At 28.6% G+C, this 5,404-nt stretch overlaps 1 long non-coding RNA gene across 1 annotated transcript in view; it reads left to right on the top strand.

Annotated features, from left to right (window-relative positions):
* LOC107161128 overlaps positions 1-5,331 on the top strand; it is a 12,529-nt gene extending 7,198 nt beyond the window's left edge. Inside the window, exons 2-5 of the long non-coding RNA XR_007344715.1 lie at positions 1,703-1,838; positions 2,801-2,914; positions 3,606-3,817; positions 4,954-5,331. This is a non-coding gene — a long non-coding RNA (uncharacterized LOC107161128). The remainder of the gene's footprint in view (positions 1-1,702; positions 1,839-2,800; positions 2,915-3,605; positions 3,818-4,953) is intronic.
* The last annotated feature ends 73 nt before the right edge of the window (positions 5,332-5,404 follow it).

The raw sequence follows: 5,404 nt of genomic DNA on the forward strand, positions 1-5,404 counted from the left end.
AAAAAAAAAAAAGAAAGAAAATTTACAAATGTATTTATTGTGACATAAAATATTCCTCCCATATTCCTGCTCCCTATCCCACTCTAGATAGGGCAGAGGGGTTGGAAGGGAAGGGAGGAGGTATAGGTTATTAATGATGGTGGAATGTGATGATCATTATTATACAAAATACATGTATGAAGATATGAATTGGTATGAATATACTGTGTATACAACCAGAGATATGAAAAATTGTGCTGTATATATGTAATAAGAATTATAATGCATTCCACTGTCATATATAAGTAAAAAAGAGATATAAAATATTTAATTTTTATTAATTTAATCTGCTCCTAGGTATCTAGCCTATGAAATAATCTAAAACACACAAAAAAGTCATATTATATGATGATATTGATCATGCCATCATTTATAATTATATAAAAGGAAGAAACAGCCTTTACAATTAACAGAAAATATTTACATTGAACAGAATGAAAAAATTACAAAATTATACCTATGACACACAAATGTGGAATCTAGTAAATAAAAAATATTTGGATATAAGCCATTTATAAAAATCTTACTGTACAAAAACATTAGAAGGAAATATATGTCTTTTGATTTTAAAATATGATTATGTTTTTATAATTTATGATTTTAAAATATAATATTACATTTAAAATATATTAATATGTTAATATTAATATAATGGCACCATTTATAACATAATGTAATGAACCTTTGAGTTTCTAGGTAACTCACTACACTCATTGGCAAATATTGTATGTTCAAAATTACATTTTATATATTAATTTAAAATCATTAATTTATTATTTCTAGTAGTAACATCCAAATACTAACCCTGCTAACCCAAGTTAGCTTCTCACAATCACTTATAGTTCTTTTATCCTTCAGTAAATCAATAGAAATATATTTTATATTTAAAGAACATATTTTGTGATATCTTTGAATTAATTTCATTTTTTATTTCAACTTACAGATAGTGGTATAAATTCTACCTCAAACTTAGTACTCAAATTAAGCAGATATTAACATTCAGTTATATTTTCTTCATATCTTTCTGTTTTTGTGTGAAAAGAAATAAACCATATCAGGTATATCCAAAGCTTCATCTCCATATACACTGTATAAATATTTGATGTATTTTAAAATTATACACAAATACGTGTATAATTTCATGAGTTTCATATAGACCAGATAGACATGCATAGCTGTATACATTAGTATTATCTACGTTTTAAGCTTTTACAGAAAAAGATTTTATTATATATCTCCTTTTATGACTTATTTACTCAATCATTTTGTCTTGGGTATTTTTGTTCACATAAATCTACTTTTTAAATTTTATGTAATATAGGGTGTTTCCCCATATATAAAGAGCATTTAATCATTCCTCTACTTAGTGGTTTATTTTTTGCTGATAAAAGCAATGTAATGATGAATATTTTTATAAGCGTCTCCATGTACACAGAAGTAAGGATTTCCCTAGAGTATATTTAGAAAGAAATGTAATTACTGTTAAATTTTACGTCTCTAATTTTTAAGGTATTACCAAGTTGATCTTCAGAATAGTTGTCCTGGTTTATTATATTCCTATAAATTGTATAAATATTTTAAATAAAATATTAATTTTCATTTGCTATATATAATATGTACCAGTTATAGAACATTTGTTTTATACATGTTTTGGGTTTTTTAGGTTTTAATATACCTGCAGGGGTTGATGACAAAACAGGATTTATTTATGGAGGAAATCGCTTAAATTGTGGCACATGGATAGATAAAATGGGAGAAAGTGACAGAGCTAGAAACAGAGGAATCCCAGCCACTCCAAGGTAGTGTTTATTTTAAAGTGCTTTTGTAATTACGCCTTTTAAAAATTTATTTTTTAAATATATATCTTTTAGTTGTAGGTGGACACAATACCTTTATTTTATTTTTATGTGGTGCTGAGGATCGAACCCAGTGCCTCAGGCATGCTAGGTGAGTGCTCTACCACTTGAGCCACAACCCTAGCCCCTAATTATGCCCTTTTAATTTACCATTTTAGTTTTTAAAACACATACTTGTAGAATCTTTTACTCTATTAATGATGTATTCTTCATAGTAAATCAATAAAAATCTGCCTCTCTTCCTCTCTTCTATTTTCTGAATCATCCTTTCTTTCTCCTTGTCATGCAGATATGTGCCTTTTGATATATGTTATATAGCAAAGCTGTCTGTACATTTTTTTAGAAATTATCATGGTTTCAGCCTCTGCAAGTACTTCAAAATCAAGTCTTATGATCTATTATCCTAACGGTTAATATTTCATTGTGTATATCTTTTGTAAATATGAGCAACCATCAGTTGTTCTGTCTTTTATGAAGTCTTTTCACTTCATAAAAAGGGAATCTTTTTCTTCATAATTCTTTAAACTTTTGTCCCAGAATTTGTCATTTTTCTTTTTTTTATTTCAGAATCTATCAACAAATAGCTTCTTGTACTATATTAAGCTGAGAAGCTCTTTTCTTCAAATTTTATCTTCAGTCAGAATTATCTAAAAAATAATTTTTAAATAGTTGCTACTAGACTGAGGGGTGTAGCTTCCTGGTAGAACACTTCTCTAACTTGGGTGAGGCCTGGTTTCAGTCCCCAGCAAAATTATATATTCCTTATAAAGTTAGAATTTCTTAGTAGATAGTTGCTTTTATAATGAAATGGTTATACTATTTATCAGAATTGTTTATTGAATACCTTCTTAAAATAGAGCCTAAATGAATCCTACTTAGAGAATAAAATTTATTTTTAATTTTAGAGATGGGTCTGCTGTGGAAATTGTGGGCTTGTGTAAATCTGCCGTTCGTTGGTTGCTGGAATTATCCAAAAAAAAATATTTTTCCTTATCATGAAGTTAGAGTAAAAAGACATGGTAAGCTGTTCCTTTTATTTGCAAAGAAACTTCTAATACTGTCTGTATTTGTAACTATGTACTCATCATTTGATGCAGTTAGCTAATATTAGAAAACCATAAATTTCAAGAAGAAATAAATGTCATTAAACTACTCTATGAAGATTGTAGCAAATCTAGTTACTAACCATATTTTTGATAGCAGTTTAAACTGAGGTAAGAAAAACAACATAGTTACTGCCTTATTGTGCTTTTCTTTGATCTTAGTGTGACTGTGAACAGGTTCTATTTTCATGAACAATTTTGAAATCTTTACATCTTTTTTGAGAAAATTCTGTCCAATTGAAATATTATTTGAGCCACATAAATAATTTAAAATTTTCTAATTCATTTGTTAAAAGTAAAAAGAAATGAATGAAATTAATTATGTTTCATTTAACATAATGTTTGTGAAATATTATTCAATATGTAGTCAATATAAAATTATTCCTGAACTATTTTATATTTTGGGAAGTACTGAGTTTTTGAAATACAGTAAATGTTTTATATCACATCTCAATTTAGGCTAGCTACATTTTCAAAACGTGGCTAATTTATTTTTCCCTAGTAGATAAAAAGTAATAAGTGTACTAAATATGACTTTTTGGCTCTTATTAGAGGTTTGAATTGCTTTAAATGTCTGAAACTGCCATGTCTTTTCATCATTTTCCAGGGAAAGTTGCAACAGTCTCATATGGAGAATGGAACAGAAAAATACAAGACAACTTTGAAAAACTGTTTCATGTTTCAGAAGATCCTTCTGATTCTAATGAAAAGCATCCAAATCTAGTTCACAAATGTGGCATATACAAAGACAGTTATGGAGCTTCACGTCCTTGGTGTGACTACCAGCTCAGGCCTAATTTTACCATAGCAATGGTCATGGTAAGTGAAATGTTTGTTACTGTACAAATTGTAATAGAATTTACTTATTTATTTTTTATTTTTTACTGTTTTCATTGAACTGCAGAAAAGGATATTGCTTAGTAGCTAGTTTTATATAGTCTTTTATAATTAAAAAGGTCTGCTTATCACCTTTAACATTTACCAATCAGTATCAAAAAATAGAAAACAATGGAAGATGATCAATGAAGTGTTTTCCTGATGTATTTTTCACATGCTGAATACACTTAGAAAATGATATTTGTGCAAGACACTGTGCTTGAATTTTGCTGTTTATGCCAAATCCAGCTTCTTCCATGAGCCCCTGACCTACCCAGTTGTCCTGAAAGCTAAAGATGTCTGTATTTCCAATCATCTGTGCCACAACCAGTGCCTCAGCATGCTAGATGGGAAGTTCTGGAGTAGTGAATTACCAGGAATAGCTTAAATTCACACACTTTTTTCTTTGCTGTATTGATAATTAATAAATTATGTATAGCCAAGTATTCTAGACTCTCTCCTTTTTAAATTCTGCCTAAACTATGAGGGAAATAAAATAGAGGTTTATGTTTGTCCATGCCTGCCTAGCTGTTTCCATTTTGTCAAAAACATAACTAAACATGGTATTATAAATTAGAGTAGAATGAAAAACACACAGGCACACAGGACAGCTTTGATTCAATGTGCATTTGATTAATCTGTGCAAAATTAATGCAGATTCTCTTCTCCTTCTTCTCTGTATTACAAGTAACTTTATATTGTTCTACATTTTATTATGATCCTAGAAGCAGAAAGTGGGTTCAGAGATAACTTAAAGAAAACTCTTGTAAATATTATAAAGAATAAATTACATGAGTTGAAGTGAGTTCTATATCCCTAATAACTATGACAACTTCCTGTTGGTCTAGTACATTTTTGAAGAATATCCACACATTTTCCTAACTTCTAAGGCCTAGAACAGTGCTTCCAAGTTAGCCTCATGGAATTAAATCTGGTTAGGCATCTACTCTTAAATTCTGCCCACACTGTATTTCTAAATAATATTCATTCTTTTTCAAGATGATGATTTGTATATGTAGGTGGAAAGTAATTCTTCTGTGATGTGAAAAAGTTGTATATTTGTTTTTGACATTCATCAGGCCCCTGATCTGTTTACTACAGAAAAAGCATGGAGAGCATTGGAGATCGCAGAAAAAAAATTACTTGGTCCCCTTGGTATGAAAACTTTAGATCCAGAGTAAGTTGGAATCTAAGTATTAAGAATATTGTTAGTATTATATTTAATCCAAATATATTAACACCAGCTATTAATTTTTCTTATCGATAACATCTCCAAAATTTTATTCAGATTGAGTTTTTAAAAGTGTCATCTGTACTTTCATTAAGCATCAGTACTCAGAATGCCTCTGTCTTATTCTGTATTCAATAATCAATTAGAGTTTTAGTTTATAAAACTAATGTCATGAATATTTTCTGATGTGCATTTTTCTGATCATACAGGTGGTAAATGATTATTATAAACATTAGAAGTTACAGAATATATATATATATATATATATATATATATATATATATATATATATATATATA

Source organism: Marmota marmota, unplaced genomic scaffold, assembly GCF_001458135.2.
Source record: "Marmota marmota marmota unplaced genomic scaffold, marMar, whole genome shotgun sequence".
Classification (NCBI taxonomy): Eukaryota; Metazoa; Chordata; class Mammalia; order Rodentia; family Sciuridae; genus Marmota; species Marmota marmota.